Here is a 21,519-nt window from a genome sequence, read left to right as displayed (position 1 = left end):
GCTGCGCGTCCAGGGATCTTTGATCTTAAACATATCAATAGACTTGCCGGTCCTATTCATTAAATTTGGCGTCCTTTGTTGGTGGCACACGTCTCAGCCGCCAATCCTTCTAAACTCAGGGCTGAGTGAGTATGAAAAACATATTCCAAGTATTGATGAGTTCACTACCATCTGCTTCCTTCAGTTTTTTGTTTCTCAGCATGGTCAAAAAATATTCATCATTCTGCTTTGGCACTGATTACAGTGTTACTTTTTTTTTGTTTTATTGGACAGAATAATTGCGGCAAGCTGAACCCCAAATGTGCCACTTAGGAGCAGAAAAAAAAATGTCATGTGAACCTTCTGTTCCTAAATGCTACTTAAAAGAATGAATTCATATTTTGTTACAAAGGATACAGCAAATTAGAGACACAAGACCACAACAAAAAGGCAAAACAAGAACAAAAAAGGGGTGAAGTAAAATAGTTTGAGCTCAATCTAAAATCATGACTTTACCCCAAAAGTCATTGCGCTGCCAAGTAAATGATGATTCATCTAAATAAAAATACCAAATCTGCTTTGGATTTACATTTTTTTCTACTTAAGACGTAAATAAACGCAATTAGCCAAACTCACACCAGGCACTTAATGTCAAGGGGGAGAGAGGAAAAAAAAGGAGGACAACGTGTTTGACCATCAATGTTTGCCCTTGGCCAGACGGCAAAACACCCCCACCCGACCCATTCACACAAAAGGCACAAACATACTTTCACCTTGCTGAATCCTCCCATGAGATGGGTCGCTGGAGGTCAGGGAGAAGGTGGAGGTCAAATGGGCCCTGATATGTCCAACTAATTGGACAGTGTGTGTCCAACTAACTGAGGCTAAAAGCTATCTGAACAAACATCCAATGCCATTCACACACACACATACACACGTACACACGCAACACTCATGAACGATGTATGCATGCGTGTGCACTCTTTAAGGTCAGAGCACGGGGTGAGAATGTTAAACGGCCTAGCTGGGGAGATGTGTGGGTGGGACGTCAAATATTTTCCTAGCCATCACTAGGAGGAAAGCTCTTGGTTGAGATGTAGCGGATAGGACACATATTGAGCAAGATTAGCGACATCTTTAACCAGTCACGAGGTGTGACACTTACTACAACACAACTTGCCAATTTACCCGCGTCTATTTTCAACGGTTATTTCCACACAACATAGGGCGTGCTAAAAGTCTAAAATGTTCCCCAAATTGGACATACTAATGCCAGATCAGTCGCTCCGCCTTTTGTATGCACTAAATTCAAGATTCTGTAGATGTCGTTGTATGACACTGACAGCTTGACTTTCTGTACATTGCTTGCTGACACGCTATGTGGAAGCAGAATGCGCATATCATGCTTGATGCATGACATTATTAGCAGTCGATGACGTTTTCGTTACCTACCATTAACGACATAGACGATCCAAATTAGAGTCGGATAAAACAAGATCGTTTATTTTTTTAAACAAAAAACGTACGGGCGCCAACGCGTAGACAGACACAAGACCTGCGTCTCGTCCCTATCCTGTGGTGGTGAACCCTCCCAACTCCTCTTATCGTTTTCCCTCAGGTGTATCCAGGTAACTCCAAGGCCAAACTGCTCTTAAAACCGCGACAGTCAAGGTAACGACTAATTGCGGGATAGTCCTCGTAAAAACACATGTTTACTTACAACTGAGCTCCTCCCCAATAGCATGGAAGCAAAGGCTTAGAAGATAATAGCTTATATTTTAAAGTCAAACATTCTTTTCACAGTTTTTTTTTGTCATGGGTGTCATGGTAGCCCTCCATTAGGAAAAGGTTAAATGAACACTGACCAGGTATTTGAAATACATATTTTTTGTTAGATATCTTTTGATTTGAATGGTAGCCTAAATGTCTTTTTTTTAAAAACAACATTTTTTTTCCATCCCTTCTTTAGCCATAATTCTCAGACGTTTACAACCAAACTCTGGCTCCCTCCCTCTTTTAATGTTTGATTCCAGTGATAAGAGACAACCGAGGGATGGTGGCGGTTAATGTGGTCAAAGGGCAGAAAGCTGTGCGCAGAGGGAGTCAAAAAGGGTGGCTCCAACCGGGCCAGCATTCAACCTTAAAACTGTGAAATACGGCTGCCGGCGCACACACAGGTATAGATAGCCAAGACCATGCTCATATCACAGCTAGAACGCTTATCTTCCTTTTAAGTCATTATCCAGCAGCCCATCAAGATATGGATCAAGAGTTTGTATGTCTCAACATATCAATGTACTTACCCTCTGCACAGAGATAAGATGTCGGCAATGAACTCCTGGTTATTGCTGGGGATCCTTTCCAAACCCACTTGGTACCTGAAATTAGAGAACACTTTTAAAAAAACAAAGCAATCAACCATCACCATTGCTTTATAGACTTAAAGAAGAGAAAAAGGAAAAAATAGAAATATACATACAAATATATATATATACATATGTATATATACATATGTATATATACATATGTATATATACATATATATATATACATATATATATATATATATATATATATATATATATATATATATATATATATATATATATATATATATATATATATATATATATATATATATATATATATATATATATATATATATATATATACATATACATATACATATACATATACATATACATATACATATACATATACATATACATATACATATACATATACATATACATATACATATACATATACATATACATATACATATACATATACATATACATATACATATACATATACATATACATATACATATACATATACATATACATATACATATATATATATATATATATATATATATATATATATATATATATATATATATATATATATATATATATATATAAATTATTTTCACAGTGTTTCTGTATAACACCTTCTTCAACAACTTCTATCATAAGGGCTTGCAACCATGAACTTAAAAAAGAACTTTACAGCAAATACATTTAAATACTTTTCCCTGTTCAGCATGTATTAATCTTTCCAAGCTTTATCCAGTCATATTTAAAAAATAACATTTATAAACATCCAAAGTAAAAAGCAATAAACTCCAACGATATCCAAAGCTGTTGCTTGTGGATGACAATTGGTCACAAATGCATGAAAGGCTACTCTGACTGCAGCTAAACTTGTGTGGCATGGCCCTAGCTCGTCCTCCACAAATCTATCTGATTTGGCTATTACGGATTCATCGTATGCGGCTGAGGCTGATTGAAGTGATGGGCTGATTCTTCAGAGCTTCCTTGATGGAGGGTGCTATAGCAAATAGCCCAATAGGTCTGTTTAGATAACACTGACCTCTCGCAAAACCCTGCCACGTCGGCAAAGCGGGCTTTGGAAAGACATACTGTCGCCTCTCAACCAAGATGAATCAAGGTTTATTGTCAGGTAAACACAATATAGCAATGAAAATTATTCCCCAGGGAAAAAAAACAAGATAACTCTTAAAAGTCAGAAAAAAGTCTGCTTCTTTTAGTTTAGTCAATGGAATAGTTGGTAAAAGATTTGTAAACCAATGATTTCTACATATATTGTATGTTATTGTAATGCCAGAATATTATTGTCCAAAAAGTAATTGCCCTTTGATGGCAAACTATTAAAAACAGGCCAAAAGTTGATCTTATTCTGCAACAATATTCCCGTTTCACGACCCAAACATTGCGACTCTTGTAATAAATAAAAATACCACTGCATTCTATTAAAACATGACTCAACAATACAAAAATGTCAGTAAATAAACAGATTTTTTTAAAAGGACTGTGTGACTTTTTGACTTACCTTAACTATGTCAGTATTATAGAAAGTCATTTTATTTGCACAATTGTGTTTTTTCAGTCATACACAATAATCCTATAATGACAATAATACTGTGCCTGTCTTTAATTAGCAAAGAAATGTATGTTTTGTTTTCTATTTTAACTTATAACAAAATAAATAGAGTTTAAATCTGAGCTAGTTTATTCCTTTGTGTAATTTTTAGTTTGCCTTCATACTAGGTCACATTTTATTTAGTTATTTTTTAAATGAATAGAGCAAAGAAATAATTCCAAAGCTCACAGTTTCATCCACTCACACTTCTTCCTTGAACAAAAGTGTCATGAACATGAATTGTAAAGAAGGGAGGTGAGACAAGAGGCCAGAGCCCCTGATCTGCATTCTGCCCCTGGAAGGTTACCAGGGTAACGAGTACAGTAAATCAGCGGGCGAGGCGGGTGAAGGAAGGGAGGAGCGTGGAGAGGGCACTCACCCCTTTCCTTAGAAATTGATATTCATGCTTTTGAGAACCAGGGGTTACAATCGTCTTGATTTGGAGGGAACATTTCAAAAAACCTTGAATTGACCAACAAAAAAGATGTGTATTGTATATGCTAAATAGCCATTTCCTCGAAAATTAAGACCCAAAAAGTAAAACTCATGAGGTTCATCCGCTATTAATGAAGGAACGAATGAGCTTCAGTAAAAAATGTGAACTGCAGAAGTAAAATCTGGTGTTAACTGCATTTTAGTAGCTGCTTTATGGTGCACAACAAAACACACTTAAGTGTGCATTTGAAAATAATGGCCTTTAATGTTACACAACACTTTGCACAAATGGGGGCCTGCTTTAAAAGTTACAGGGGGCAAATGCTATGGTTCATCCTTGAAAGCCATGGGCTGTAAAGCAACACTGTGACTCTTATGAGACAAGGTGTTTGACAAACACGCTTGTAAAAAAAAGAGTCATTGAGAGAGACTGAGCCATTTAAGATGGTATTCATAAAGAAGAGAGACCATCTCAATACACGCAGGCAGCATTCCCCATTGCTAGCGGCCTTAAGATAATGTTGTTTTTTAATTAAACTATCTCTTCAGTGCAGTGTTAAGTAGCAGGAGAGAGAGATATAAGGCAAATTTAGTCGCATGTCTAGTCTGGACTTAAGAGAAACAGGCATGAAAATGACCCCAGCAATCAATTAGGAATCAAGTGACAAACCAATTTGGAGTTATAAATACAGTTCAAGAACTAGAATGGTAATTCTAATCAGGAATGCGTCGACATCCAACATTATCAAAATGCAAATGACCGATCCAACATACAAATACGAGATCCAACTTACGAAATCTGCCCAAACACCTTTCCTGTATACATTATCTTGAGTGGTAACTCTAATCATGAATGCTTTGACATACAACATTTTCAAAATGCAAATGACCGTTCCAACATACAAATACGAAATTCAACGTACGAAATTTGCCAAAACGCGTTTCCTTTATACGTTATTGTATTTTTAAATTGACAATCTCCCAACAGTCCTCTGGCCTTTTTTGTTAGTTTTTTGAGTATGGTTAAAGCAACTTTGTTCAATTTTTTTTTTTGATTGCCTGACACAGTGCAGCAGCAACCTGAGCTTACACAGCCAATCTGCACTTCCTCTCAGCTCAAGTGCTGGTGGGGCAGATTGACTACTGCTGAGAGTTGAGTGGAATAATTCCGCTATCACAGTGCTGATCCGTGTCCTGCGGTTTTGTCCGCCTGGCCCCGGGCTGCTGCTGCGTGAACAGAAAGTTGGCTGGCGGTCCCGACGCCGCCGACAATTCCGCTACTATTCATTTAGACACAGGGTCGACCCGCTGCTGCTGATCTAGTTGACAAGAAGGCTGTATATGGGGAGTCAGTTTTCTTGCATTTCCCTTTACGGTCACTAGGAGGAGGTATGAATAAAGACTGGCTCCGATAGTTTACAGAACACATGCTGAAACCACAGCCCAAGTTTTATGTCTGTACAGTCAACGAACCGATATTTTGTCTTAAAATCGGCATTTTTTTTAGAGGTAATAATTTAGCAATGTTTAATTTTGTTAATTGTAGGTTATGGTGATATAGATGTACTAAAAAAACACAGCTTGAACATTGCAATGCAACGTTAATTTATTTTTTAATGGTTTGACCGAACTTGTCACTCATATCAAACCAATTTTCAACATTGCAATGAAATGATCCAGTAAAAAATCATTTGTTGCATTTTTAATTGAAGCCATACAAAACACCTACTATATTTCATCTATATGTGAAATACCACAGAGTATTTAAGTAAAGACCTTCAATAGTGTAAAAAATATATATTTTTATATTATTTTATATTATAATATTTTCCAAATTATGATATTCACTGGATTACCAAACTCATCATTAATAAATAGGTTTATTTTCCACTTCAAAGCGCACCAAAGTACAGGACAGATTAGTTCATCAAAATACAGCATTTGTGTTCTATAAATTTTCAAATTCTATATGTGTTTAATTTATTTATGGATTAAATGAATGACAAATGGCTGTCTTAAGTATTTTCCTGGAACGGTGTAGTGCAGTGAGGTCAGAATTTCTACACAAGGCGCACTGCCACTTTTTGGGCAAAATAAAGGATTTGAAGTGCACCCTAAAGTCCAAAAAATATGGTAATGGAGTCTCATTTGAAATTCAAGATTTGAATCGGACCAGCCTGAGAGCGACTTCTCACCCATTGTCCTGTTGGTCATCTCACTTAATAGAATGCAAATGTGGAGGTCTACATAAGCTGTGCTGCAGCAAGGCCATTGATTGGAGATGAATACAGTGGCTACTCACAAGCCCTTCACGGTTATTAGAACTAATAGAGAAAGGCAAAAAATAGTGGGGAAGGAGGTACACATGGGCCCAAATAACTCTTAAAGCGGCTGGCGGCTGGCGGCTACTCCGCGGGCCTCTTGGAGAGTTTGGCTTGCGATTTGCATTCCTTTGTGTGACAACTTGTAATCCTTTCCCTCTGCATGCCAAAAAGCACACAACAGATTTATTGTGCTGGTCAACAAATCGTTTAGGTCAGAGATTCTCAAATGTCGGGTGTCCAGGGGGCCCTTTTAACCTGAGAGAAATTTTTCCAAAAGATGCGCAAGAACACCCCGTAGTCTTAAAGCCAAGTAAACAACTATGATGTGTAACCCCGAATGGTATTGCAATTGAAATATTGCCTTGCTTTGAGCAAAAAAATAGTCCCACTGTTAAGATTAATATGGAGGATGATGCAAGAACAGCACCCCTTTCAGTACAAATAACTCACAGATGATGAATGAGTTGAATTCTGGTTAAGAAAAAATAAAACACATCAAGATAAGTTATATTCCGACAATCATTTCTACATGATATATAAATCTATGATATTATACTTAACTGCACCTAGTAATATTTTTTACACATCCTTTAGTAAAATGCAATAAAAAAAAGGTCAGATTATTGCAAATTATTTTATGATTTACTTTACTTTAGGTAACACAGGTGTCAAAGTGGCGGCCCGGGGGCCAAATATGGCCCGTCGCATCATTTTGTGTGGCCCGGGAAAGTAAACCATGAGTGCCGACTTTCTGTTTTAGAATCAAATTAAAATGAAGAGTATAAATTAATATTACATTTTCAGATTTTTCCCCTTTTAAATCAATAATTGTAATTTTTGAATCATTTTTTCTGTGTTTTTAGTTCAAAAATCATTTTGTAAAATCTAAAAATATATTTTAAAAAAAGCAAAAATAAACATAGTTTTAAATCTATTCAGGGCTTTTAATCCAGTTCTTTTAATCCATCTATAAAAACAAATCTAAATATTATATCTAAAATGTTCCGGCCCACATGAAATGAAGTTGACATTAATGTGGTCCGCGAACCAACCCTAGTCTTAAAGCCCTGCTTTAGCTCATCTCACAATCCTTTCCAGCAAAGACAGAGAAAGCGACCCCCCCTTCCTCAACCATCGCCGGCAAAGCGGCTCATCTCGCAATGGCAGAAAAGCATGCCATGGAGTCCATACGGCACGGAGCCCAGCGGACATGCGGTTTTCACGCTGCAGGCCCACACAGGCTGAGCAACAGAGACGCCGCGGGGCTCTAACTGCACGTTTGCGGAAGACGCCAAGGGCCTACTTGCTGCGGTAGAATAACTGCAAATTAGCTACACAACCCGCACAGCGCATTTTGGAAACTATTCAACACGCATCTCAGCGAAAAGAAGGCGGGAAAAATGTCGTGGCTTTCTTGCCGTCCCAAAAATAGCTGCTTCTCATCTCTCCCCTCCGTTTTTAGATGCAAGTCAGTTCATTTTGCTCTTCACGCTACAATTGCAGATGAAAGCATGGGTGGCAAGTTGAGCAAATCTTTGTGCTGCCTTCACATTGTTTTCGCAAAACACGGCCAGAGCGTGACAGTTCGGGCCTGTTATTGTGTTTGATGGGTTGCAAACCACATCCTCACGTGTCTACTGGGGAAAAGCAGGACTTTTTTCCTCCCCGTCTGGGATAGGCGTGGACTGACTGACCGATTTGAAGCTTCATAGTTGGTAGACACGGGAAAAAAAACGAATAACCAGGCCGGAAATTTGGTCCTCTTTGTCATTGTCATTAATGTTCGTGATAGTAGTGCTGAGGTAAGATGAATCAGGCTAGAAAGTTTCCATATTTGTCTGAAATAAAACACATTTCTTTTGAAATTAGAATTCTATTGAAGTAGAAAACTATTATGAGGAAAAGAACTGGGATTTTTACGAGAACAAAGTCATAAATATATGTCAAGACAGGCAGCAGATGGTGACTTAGTTGTTTTTACATTTTAGTTACAACCATTTAGAATAAACTGTCCTCATAACCTGTGCCCTACATTTAAGTGGCAACCAGTTCAGGGTATAAGACATTTTCAACTGGCTTTAATGGGCTCCAGAAACGCTACAAAGTCCCTCAACATACAAAGAGATCAAGTATTTCTTTATCTAGGGTCCATAATATCAACCAAAAGCTCAGAATCTGGAGAAAATCGGGGCATTTAAATGCCAAAACTGAAAAACAGTGATCTCCAGATACTTAAACTTAACTGCACCACAAACAGAAGAACTGTAATATTGTGCTGTGATTGCACTTTAGTTTACGTATTTAAATGTTTAGATAATAAGATGCGATAGACAGATTTTGCATGATTTAGATGAGGCAAAATAACATGCCTTTTTTTTTCGAATATATTGTAATAATCATTTGTTTCAGATGTACTGTCATTATTTTGTGCATAAAAATTGAATTTGGTGTTCAAAAAGTCTTGAGTCTTGAAAAAGAGGGAGTCGTCTTATAGTCGGGCCAAAACGGTATACATTTGTATATAAAATGTATAAATCTGATCGCATTACAACCATTTGCAGTATCATTATCGCCTTCACATGATCACGGCGAGGTGCAAAAACAGAGAAGTAGTGAAGTGGAAAGTCATTGAGCGGGCTCGTCTTATATTCGGCCAAAATGGTATACATTTGTATATAAAATGTATAAACCTGATGGCAATACAACCATTTGCAGTATCATTATCGCCTTCGCACGATCACGGCGAGGTGCAAAAACAGAGAAGCAGTGAAGTGGAAAGTCATTGAGCTGAATGAAAGTGAACTGGATTCACAGGAGTTGAACTGGGACTAACAGATGATGAAAGCGGTCCGAGGGGAGGGAGAGAGCGGGACATCTGCGCGTCTCGGGCCGACGCGGCAGGACTCAAACGCAGGGTCAGCTCACAGAAAGAAGCAGCGCTCTCTCTCCCTCGCCCACCAATCATCTTCCCACAAACACAACAGGCCCTTTGACTCGTTTGTTTGGACACACACATTCATGTCTAATTGTTGTTTTTCTTTTTCTGCCCGCCCCACAAGGCGAGCAGGCAGCACATATGGGGACCCAGAACTAGGGACCAAACCACAGTAAAAGACGCCGACTTTTGTTTTTATTCCCATCCATGCAGAGGAAGCGTCTTCCTTGCTCTTCTAGACATTTGCACAGCCATAATTATAACGGAAGCGGTTGTTCCTTTTCGGCATCAAATACGGCCTTCGTGTTGCAACAAGTCACGAAGCGCTCGCGAGAGAATTAAGGATTTTTTTTCCCTTTCCTCTCAGAATCTAATCGTCTGTTTGGTTTGTGCGGTAACATTACCCCGAGTGACTAAAAAAAAAAAGGAGTTGTGATTAGCTAAAGATAACAGTTTGATTTCAGATTGCCCGGCTAATCTAAATACATATTCCAATATTTGTTGATGAAATTAATCAGTCAAGCACACAAATTTAAAATGAAATTAAACACAAGAAGAATTAAACAGATGGTGATACTGCAGTCCCATTTTGGTTAAAGCTGAACATGACTGACTGCCCCATTACACAAATATGTCATTTTTGGCTTAAATGGGTGTTACTAAATCAGTTTATATTGTGATATATTTTATGATTTCAATGTATTGCTATTTTTCCAATTGAAATTAGTTTTTTTAAATAATGTTTTGGTGTAATGGTATTTCAATTTCTTTCATAAAATGCTACCAAGCCCAGGTACTGCTATATTAATATGTATGTACTATATAAAATGGTTAAAAACCAAGTATTACTCAAGTTAATTATTATGTTAACATCTTGCTAAATAAACTTCATACCAAATTAAAATATGGTCTATAAACTGCTCAAATAATTTAAGTCAATTGCATTAAAAATATTGGGAAGCAAATTAACCTATAATGATTGATGACAACCTTTATGAATTTTTGGTGTTAGGTTTGACCCAAAAAAAAAATCTGTCTAAGAACAGAATAGTATTTTTCCAGTCTTCTTTTTAATACTCAAAACACATTCTCTCAAAAATAACGAATCATCCAATAATTCTAAAAAAGAGAGTAAAAATATCTTATCCATGCATCTTCCTTAGAGACAACAACGATGACCTAATTGACATGCACCAAGTGCGAATACATTGTGCATCGTGTGCACATATGTGGCCAGTTTGTCTTTTGAGACACTTCCAACAGATTCAGCACGCGACTCCCTGTATGTGTGTGTGTGTGTGGACAATCGATACGCTGCTCAAAGCCTATTGAATAAATGCATTATTCAATGATTCTGAAAAGAATCGAACGCAGTGACGGGCAGATTAAGCGCACAAGCACATTTGCTGCCGAGTAGAAAATGTTGGCCATTTTCTTAAACCTTGCCAAAGTAAAACACGGTTCCAATTGTCCACCTGCCCTTTTTCTTCACCTGAGTGGTTTCTCCACGTCTTTTTAGGCCTTTTGATCAAAGCTGCTCGTCGGGGAAGCTCCTCGCCCTCACCTACAACAACACCACATGCTTGGGGTCGCTCGAACCCATACACACATCCACAAAAACGCACGCCCACATTGATAATCCCTCTCCCATTGTTCACTAACACTATGACACTATAACATTTCACTTATAAATGAACTGTCACTCACTTGTGCACCCACTTTTCCACGTACAAAAAAGGCAAATGACTCCTATGCGAATAAGTCAGGAGAGGGGTGGCGCGCCTCCTTTAGCGAACGCAAACAAGGGGGCCGGGGAATGTTGTGCAGAGTACACAGCATGCTCAAACTGAGCAAACACATTATGCTTTGGGAGCTGCATTTTCCACACACAAACAGACACCAGAACAAACAAGCACCACAGCTTGCGTGCATATGTACGAATAGGCTCTCTCGCACCTGTAAGCTTTTATCCAAAAGGCCCGCTGCCCTGGCTACTTCCTCCTCCGTTATTGACCTCAAACACTCCTCTCATTTAGCTTGTGTCGCCCCAATTAAAAGGGCCAAACACTTTGGTCTGCTCCGCACTCCAAAGACACCCGTCTCGGAGCGTTTTCAAATCCCCGATGCGCTACTAATCACGGTCAGCGAAATGTTTGTTGGACGATTTTCTTTTGTTTCGCTTGGTGACGGCTGGTGGGGATTTCTTTTTCAAAAGTGCAAAGTTCTTCTTCAGAACTGGAAGTCGAAACATCTGGTGATGACTCAGGCTAGCAAATCAGAAACACATCACATGCGATTCATTATCCTGAGGTTGGCCTGCAACCGGGCAAATTGGACTTTGTATATTTTAAGGCGGTCCCATACATATACATGGGACCCGGCTGCCATGACGCACCGGGCCGATGAAAGTGTTTCCAGTGTTTGTGCCTGACTTCAAAAGAGCGGATGGGTACCTCCGTTGGTGATGTGACACAGGAAGCACTCCGGGCCAATCCCATTCAATCTCATCGGCAACTCCAAACGCTCCCGTTACATTATTAAACCCGTATCCTCTGTTTGAGCAACACTGGAGATCAGTCAATAAATTACATGCCAATTCAACAATTACATACCTGTCAACCTCGGCCAATTGCTCCCCTTATTAATGAATGCAGTTCCCCAAACGTGATAAAAAAAACGTACAAATGCACATATTTACTCATATAGGGCTTAAAAGTCTAATATTTTCTCCAAAGTGGACGGGGATTCCCAATCAGTATGCACAAAATTCAAGGCGTGTGAAAGGGGTATGCGAGTAAGCATAACATACTTAATGCCTGACTATTAGCAGTCGACGATAACCTTTTCGTTAACTATCAGTGACTGAGACGATCCGAATTAGAGCCGAAATGGGTTAAATGAGATCGGTATTTACAAAAAACGTCATTGAAAAAATCCTATACAAGTTCTACGGCGTATACAATTTAAATGATCCAAAAAATGTATAAATACAGGAAAAACATTTAAGTTGACAGGTATATATACGTCAAATAAATGTGCTAAACACGATGGAAGCATTAACCATATACAATTGGTTAGGTTATGATTTGTCTGTTCACACTAAAATGTAAACAGAAATATGTTTTGCAGTTTTAACTTGAAATCAATGCTCTGCACGCGACTCGACAAAGAGTGATAAATAAATGAGTCTGAGTTCTCTGCTGCTGTGACATCATTCCCTGGCACATTGAACTCTCTGTTAAGTTATGTTAAAACAAGATCTAGCATTACAACTTCAATAAACAAAACTAACATATTTGGATAAGAGAAAATAACCCAAGTTAGTATCTTGACCTTTATTTTTACCTCCTCACAAAATACAGTGAGGTGGTAGTGTTAACTGACTTTGTTTAGCTTCTTTGTCATTTAAATGGATGAAAACAATGATATAAGAGTTTTTTCTTATTATTTTAGATGCCGCAAAACAAATGAGACTTCACAAAAGATGACTATGGTGATTTAGCATTATTTTACATGTAGAGCCAAAAGTAAAACAAATCTCAAAATGAATGTGCCTGTATGCTAAAAGTCAAGTCTACTTATCTTTCTGATCAAAGCTATTCTACACTCACCTGGCTTGGAGTCCTGAGAGATATATGAATATGATATTTTGGAACATTTAACACAAGTAAGGTCACAATGCCCTGCATGCAGATACAACTAGTACTTTTTCGAACATGCCTCTGTGAGGTCATTTCTTCTTTTTCTTTCTAACGGGGTCAAAGACATTCATACTACTTCCTTAGCCAGATGTAACTTTGTGACCCTGCAATTATGTACAGTAGCTTAGGTGTAGGGCCATTTCATATTTTAGATTCACATGAAATTCAATGCTGCAGGGTGCAAATGCTTTCCTTATGTCAATATTGTAAACACAGGTTATTTTTAGGCAGAAAGAGACGACACCTTCACGAAAATTACGAAATAAGTAATTGACATCTAACTTAAGGTTTTTACAATGTCATAAACTATGATCCAAAAACACTTGAATATCATTTTAACTCATTTAAAATTTTAGAAACAAGATTAAGATAAGATTACCCGTACAATAAATTGCTACCAGATGATATGACGTTCATGAGTAGGCTGCCCTTGCATTCTAAAAATATGAAATGTCACAAAATAGGATCATTGTTGTTTTTTTTTATCTAAAGGTTTTCCATACTATTTTTTTGAACATTTTAGATCAAAATTTATCAAAATCATGGTATTTCCAGACATAAAAGACTTTAGAATAGTCTGCATTCAATAATGGAATACCTAATAATACTAATAGTATTACTAATAGATATGACATTTTTTGTCATTATATAAATGTATTGTGTTCACACAGAAAAATAGAGATTGGACAAAAAGTGATTCCCAATGGATTTCTGAAACTAAATGAATAATCAAATACAATCCAAAGTAGTCTGGTAGTAAAGTAGGCAAGGAATAATATAAACCACATTATTTTCTACTTGTACAAAAGTACTATAATCCAACTCGCCATCCCTGTATACGCTCAGGAATCATTTTGAACGGTAAACCTTGGCACTGCTTGATGAAATAAAGAGGTAATCTAATCTAATCCCAACAGGTTTATTGGACACTTATCCTCTGCCCTTAAAAGGACTGTCTTTCCCCTCCTTTTTGCTCACGTATTTTCCTGGAGCCAGACGGCGACTCCCTCTTTTGCAAGTTCATCTAAAGTTCTGGAGTTTTAAATGGCAGCGTGACAGCGTCATCAAGAGATCACATCACCGCGACATGCCATAGCGGTTGGCCAAATGAACGAGGAATGCATTGGCTGCATTCAAAATGACTCTTACTATGCTAACTAAGTGATGTAATACTTGCTGAGTGAGTCGCTTAAGCGTGACGATGTAATTATCTCACCTTTTTGGCATGGGAGTCTTGGCTATTACGACTAGAGGAAGTGAAAATGGATGAAAATTGCTGTTGGAGTTGGTTTTGCGCACAACAGCTTCCTCTTTTCATCTGGCAAACTTTCTTCAAGGAGTATGTCTGTAGGAATTTTCATCCATTTATCAACGAGAGTATGTCTTGAGTCAGTGATGGAGTGAAATAATGATTAACAATCCCTCAACCGCCCACAACTCTTGTCTTAATTATGGCTGTAGGCGAACTGGACCATATTAGCACTTTATGTGGATGAGGTAGTATATCAGAGTACACAGACAAACAACTATACATGGCCTTATCAACACCTCCAGATTATTTAGAAAACTTGACAAATCTAATATGCATCTTTTAGGAATGTGGGAGGAAACCGTGACAACCTGCAGACTCATAAAAAGAAAAGAGCCAGGACTAAGGTTCCCCCCAGAAGACGCAGAACTGCAAAGGCTTTTTCACATTAGCACAATCCTTGAAACGTCCTTCGATCGCCAAGAGTATCGACCTGAAAGCACCTCAAGAATTATAACTTTTAACATTATGCCGTAATACACATCCATAACCATTGGAAAAACTAACAGTTGTATTTTGTACTGTTTTTCTTCTCAGTTTTATTGTCTTGGCAAACAACACCAACAATAGAGCCAATGGTAGCCAATGGTCTTTAACTGTTTTTAATCCAATGCATAACGAAGACATTGGAACACAACATTTAGACTTTTCCTGTTATCTTTATCTTTAAATATGCTTAAAAAACAGCTAACCCTATAAAATCGAAACTTTTAAGAGAATATATCGCACAATTGAAAAAATAAATCTGGATAAAACAAGACAAGAACTGAAACGCAAGACAACAACTGGGTCATCCTCTCCCAAATGTATCCAAGCATACCCTAACACACGCAAACAGACAATCCAGGGAATGTTGCCAACTGCCGTTCACATGCCTTCAGTGGCGAGCCTAGGGAATCTAGGAAGCGCCACCACCAGGAATTCCACATATCCGAAGCAATCGCTCACTTTCCTCCAAGCTGGAGGAATTCAAGCCGATCCTAAACATCTGAGACCCATTCGTCAACCAACACGGCTTACACTGACCGCACTCGAATAAAAAGGAGCCAGCTAAAACAAATGCTTGCTTCTATGGGCAGGTCGCAGGTTAACACTTAAACCAGCAGCCCTCTTATAAAATATTAGCCTCCGTGCTCTGACTCTGCTCTGACTCTACTCTCTCTCTGTCTCTCTCTCTCTCCGGCCTCTCCTCGGTCGAATGTTTCTTCTGGAACCGAGTAGGCCTGTCTGCATGCATCAACAAACACAAGAGGAAGAACCGGCAACTGTATTAACAGATGGCCAGAGTCAATAAAACAGGCACAAATCACGCCTCGGACACATCTGTCGTACGCGGAGTCCTCGGCTAATCTTTCTATGCGGCTCCAGTCTAGTGTTGGACACGTAGCGGGACGGAGAGATTAGGGGACGGGGTCCAACGCCCAGGGGACGCCAAGCAGCTTTGTGATGAATCGTAGCATGGGGATAAAGGCCAAGAGAGAGGCCAGAGGGGACATGTTCTAGTTGAATTGACTTGGGTAGGACAGATAAAAGAGGCCCAAATAAATCCTCTTCCAAACAGTCAACTCCCTTTATGGCCATTCGTTTAAGTTTTATTTATATGTTTCTCAAGTGAGGGCTCTAATAATTAACTATTTAGGGTCCTTGAGAATTTACTGCATATTGACAGACTGTCTAAATAACAGAGAAAATGAACTTGGTTGCTTTGATGCCTTCATCTACTCTGTAATTTTCTTTTGGTCGACATCGTTGCAGAGCATCCTGCTTCATGAAAGCGACAAGTTTGGAAACAGAAGCAAGATATTTAGTCTTTTGTTTGTTTTTACAGTTTTGTGGTCATTTAGTCTGTTGCGGATTACAGTGGGATGTGTTTTAAAACAATCTGTTGTGATAAGCATATATTTTAAGTAGGGACAAAATGTGTTATTGTGTGTTTATGTGTGTGGCCTATGTTAAGGATAGGCAATGTTGAAGATGGATGGAGAAAAAACAAAAAATCCCAATTTTAAGAAAGTATTTTGAACATTTAAAATCTGTAGCGGGTAAAAATTACTTTTTGGCCCAGGGGCCACATTGACTTAAAGAATTTGACAGACTGCGCCATCTTGGGAAAAAATAAATAAAAATAAATTATTTGGACAGCGTCGGCGGACCCGATTAAAAGCCAAGCGAGCCGTATATGGCCCACGGGCCGTAGTTTGCTAAAAAAAACTCCTTAATTTCATCATCCCTGTATCTCATTTTAGATTAGCATTGCATGCTAGATACATGTTACATCTTCTATTTTCATCTTTTTCTCTTATTTTTAGCTTCATTTATATTATTAATTCATCATATAGCAAAGCGGTACACGCAAAAAAGCAGAAATTATAATTTTTTTAAACTGATGTGTTATAAAAAGGGCATTCTGTGAAGATTATGCTTTCTAAAAGAATTAATTTTCCTCATCACCAATCAAGTACATTTAAACAAATTCCCAACCCTAAAGAGAACCAATCAAATATTAAATTCAAGACTTTTCCAAGGGTTTTTAAATGAGCTCATCATAGATTCCAAACTGAAAGCTTGGAACAGAAGCATTTGGTTATCACAATGGATATAAATATTTAGTAAGACTAACTCATTATGTGTGCCTAACAGTGCCATAAAAGAAAAATACTGTGGGACATTAGTAAACTGCTGAAGTGGAGTAATACACTGATTCCATGAAATATGGGTAAATATTTGAGTAACCCGGCAAAAGCTACGAAGCGCTATGACTCCTATCAAATCCGCGGTGTCTAAATCATTTTAGGAAACCACACGTGCAGTAACAGAAGAATGGCGGTGAGCTGGCCGAAGAATAAAAAAGCAAAGAAAAAAAAACGGTAAAGTTCAAACAGATGTATAATCAGATGAGCTGGATAAGCATTTGGGGCTCAGTTAATTCCCAACAAATTATCTAATCCAGATGTTGCACTCTCAGTGTAAACACAGTGTCCTGCAGAATCATAAAACAAATAAGCATGAAAAAGGTTTAAAGTTTCAAACGAGGCCTAACCTCGGACAGAGACCTCCCCACCAAAAAAAAAAAAAAAAAAAAAAAATGTTAGGAAGGAGGAGGAGGCCTGGTGGATATGAAAAATCGACACTACACACTCCCTGTGTGCTGCCTTTTTGAAACAAGAAATGTAAATATGGTAATATTTAGCACGTGTTTCAAAACAGATCATTTTTCTTCAGCAAAATCGGCCTCAAGAAACAAAGGGCCAAAAAAAAAATGGCCCACACACGAAAAAGCCTTTAAAAATTCTACCCATGTGACCCGAACAGATTTCGTCTTAACTTCTGTTTGCTCGCGAAACGTCACCCGCCGACACAAACTCCAGAAGACAAAAACTGTAATGCGAAGGACCACATTTTTCAGCAAACATTGGTCACGGAGGAAAACTAGCAGAAGGAAGTTTGATCAGAGTGAGAGAGTGAGAGAGGGAGGAGCAGAAATGGAAACATGCGAGACATATGGATGTATTTAAGGACCACCGGGGTAGGAAAACTTGCGCATTTTCGTATAAACCCTGATAAACTCCAAATATGTAATTACACGGGGGTTTAGGGCTTGCCTGTTGCCGATTCATTCAGGAATTCCTGCTTACGTCTCTCGGAGTGTTGAGCTGCGAGCGAGGCTCTTTGTGGTGCTCAAGTGGGGAGCCTTTCCACCAACACTTCAAGCCCCCCGAAACCCGTTCAGTTGAAGCACGCCATTGTACCCCCCCACAAGGCCCATCTTTTAAACAAGGCGGCGTGTGAAAGAAGAAAGTGGTTTAAAAGAAATATAACCGTATAAAACGGGAAAAGGAGTGTAAAATACCTGTAGCAGACTACAAGATTTTAGGGCTGACGTTTGGACGCATTTATAGCTTTTCGATTCCTTGTCATCGGGTTTGTAGTCAATTTGTTGCGCGCCAATAAATAGACGAGACTATTTATCGGCAGAGCACATGGCAGCCATTTATGGCACCTAACAAGAGGCAGATGTGTTTTTTTGTATATTTTCACATGCAGGTTTGACACGACGGACATGCCGAACCGGACGGCGGCCATGTTGGAACCCAGTGTTGACTTGAAGGAAGGCTTGTAAACATTTAATTTGTTTTGATCATGGTGTCCAAACTTCAGTTGTGTTCAACTATCTCTTCGCCGGCAGAATATTGGCAACAAAAAAAAACTATGACGTGACATACTGTACAATGACATGGATCATGTAAAGCGCACTTAAAATTTTGATATTTTCCACCAACATTGACCTTATGACTTAAATATTGCCAAGGTCTTATAGGTCGGTAACATATGATTAATAATAATTCTACTCTTTCCTCATCATGGATGATTTAACTGCTTTTTATATACTGTCTCTGTATTATATTGGACTGAGTTGCTTAACTTAGATCAAAAGTGTCAGTGTTGGTTCACGGGCCGCTTTAACGTCAACTTGATTTCAGGTGGGTCGGACCATTTTAGGTAGAATATTTAGATATGTTTTATTTTTCTGAATGGATTAAAAGAACTAGATCAAAACCCCTGAATATTCAGGTTTTATATATCTAAAACAACGTTTACTTTAACTTTTTTTAGGTATTTTACAAAATTCTACCAACCCCAGTCTGACACCCTTGTTCCAATTAAATCTACTATTAACATTTTCATCTTACTACCTAATATTATTAATGGCCAAAGTCATTTTTGAAGTAATTGAAGAAAACTGTACAATCTCAGATGGAAATTTCCACAATTTGGAAAAAAATATTCCAGCCTATTTTGGTTTTAAAATTAAAATAAAATAGTTAAAAATATCCAAGCGTCGCTTGATAATTTGTGGTCCCCCGGAACAAAAAAAAAACACCACTCCCCATCTCCAGATTAAACGCGAACCCTCCAACATTTCTTTGTATTCACATAACACTCTTTGATTCACACGCATGGCGCGTTCCTCTTTGTGCACCTTTCTTACTTCCTGTGAGGCCTGTATACGTGACGTCTAAACACAAACTGTGCCTCCAGTGTGTACATTCGAGTGTCTATTTATTGTGAGTGTGTGTTATGTGTGTCTGAGTGTTGCCAATTACCCCAGCTATAAATACAAGATCCCCATCCGTCACTGAGTTTCTGGGTGGCTTGCAGCGCCGCCATAATTGGTTGCAGATGGTCACCCAAACCTTTTTCCCGGCTCGCTGGCTCTGTGCTACAGCGCCATCGTCGCGACCGTATGAGAGTGAAGAAGCCACCGGGGAGAGCGCAAAGTGGGATAGAAGAAAAAAAGATGAGTGACAGGAGTGTGTAAATAGAGAAGAGGATAGAAAAGAGGAATAAACAAAATGTTGCTTTGGTCCTCAATTTTCGGCACGAGTATGCGAGGCAAGCAAAAAAAAGGGAGAATTTGTCATCTGAACTTGATACGAGCTCTCGGTTCGCCAACCACAGTTTCCTATCGGATGTAATTGATCACAATCAGATGAGGTTCCGGATATGTGGGACAGCTGGAATATGAATGGAGGTTTGCTTTTCAATGGGAAATTATTAACATTTTTTTTCAATAAGGCATGAGGTGGAAGGGGGCAATTTTCTCTCCATTGGATCTATCATGTTTCGAATTGCTTTTATTGATGAATTTACGCATAAAGTCGGTGCTCGGACGTTTGGTCGCCAGTCTTTTGGTCACCGGTCAAATGGTGACCGAGAGTTTACTGTTGAAACCAGCTCTCAAAATTATATTGATGAGAGAAACTTTAATATCTAAGAGACAGAGTTTAATATCTAAGAGACAGAGTTTAATATCTAAGTACTGTTTAATATCTAAGTATTGTTTAATATCTAAGTACTGTTTCATATTTAAGTACTGTTTAATATCTAAGTACATTTGACCGGCGACCAAACGTACAGTCACGATAAAGTCACCACCAACTATTCTAAAACAGCTAGAAATTTATAAAGCGAGAGTGTGCGTAAATACTTAGTGTACTTTCTACTTACATCTTCCTTCCTAGACGTACAGAAAACAACTTTTATCAATCAAAATGTATCATTTTCTCTCATCACCAAGGATTGGACATCGTTCATATTTAGTCATGGCTTATGTGGTGACTTGCGTCATCTTATGGCGTTTTAGAACAAGCACAAAAACCACATCTGAAGGGATTTCAGCTAATCACAGATGTTTAAAACTGCAGGGGGAGGCGAAATTATATGTTGAGGATGGCCGCAAATGTATTAGGAAAAATAAATTATTGTCAGAGATCATACTACAGTTGTTTTATTATTCTATGAAACCTTTGTAAATAATCGCGGCTATATATCTATGTAGCTCTATCAACCCAGGCAAGTTACTAAAATAAGCGAGATGCTTTTCCAATGAGCTTTTAATATATTTTCTTAATGAACGGTCTGTTTAAAGCAAGCTGTTTTACTTTAAGAGGTGATGCAGAGAGAGGTTGGAATTAGAGTCGCCCCATTTGCCGAACTGCTCCCAAAGGACAACTGATCAATGGACATATTAACGATAAATTAGCAGACTGGCCTATTGATTGGCAGTGTGTGACTTTGGGACAGCTAGTGAGTAATCTTACAAGGAAAAAAAAGAAAAAGGTTGGCTTAGAAGAACTCCAGCAGGCAATGTTTACATATGGTGAACACACAAATCAGATTTGAAATTGCCCAAATGACAGGACAGTTGACTTCATTATCAGTCAAGTAGGAAAAAGCACTCTGTTAAAAAACTTAAAAATCTCTAGCACCTTTTTAAAATCTTAATTAGACTCTTCTGCATGCATACTCATTGATTAGCAACAGTGAAATAATGTTCTCAAAAGAATTCAGACTTTTTTTTTTACTTTCCAAGTGGTGAAATGAATA

At 38.3% G+C, this 21,519-nt stretch overlaps 1 long non-coding RNA gene across 1 annotated transcript in view; it reads right to left on the bottom strand.

Annotated features, from left to right (window-relative positions):
- Positions 1–2,280: 2,280 nt before the first annotated feature.
- Positions 2,281–21,519, bottom strand: part of LOC144197193 (uncharacterized) — a 56,020-nt gene continuing 36,781 nt past the window's right edge. The window contains exon 5 of the long non-coding RNA XR_013326485.1: positions 2,281–2,357. This is a non-coding gene — a long non-coding RNA (uncharacterized LOC144197193). The remainder of the gene's footprint in view (positions 2,358–21,519) is intronic.

The sequence above is a fragment of the Stigmatopora nigra genome, chromosome 5 (assembly GCF_051989575.1).
Source record: "Stigmatopora nigra isolate UIUO_SnigA chromosome 5, RoL_Snig_1.1, whole genome shotgun sequence".
Taxonomy (NCBI): Eukaryota; Metazoa; Chordata; class Actinopteri; order Syngnathiformes; family Syngnathidae; genus Stigmatopora; species Stigmatopora nigra.
The sequence above is the reverse complement of the archived record's forward strand: the minus strand, read 5'-3'. Positions and strand labels throughout refer to the sequence as shown.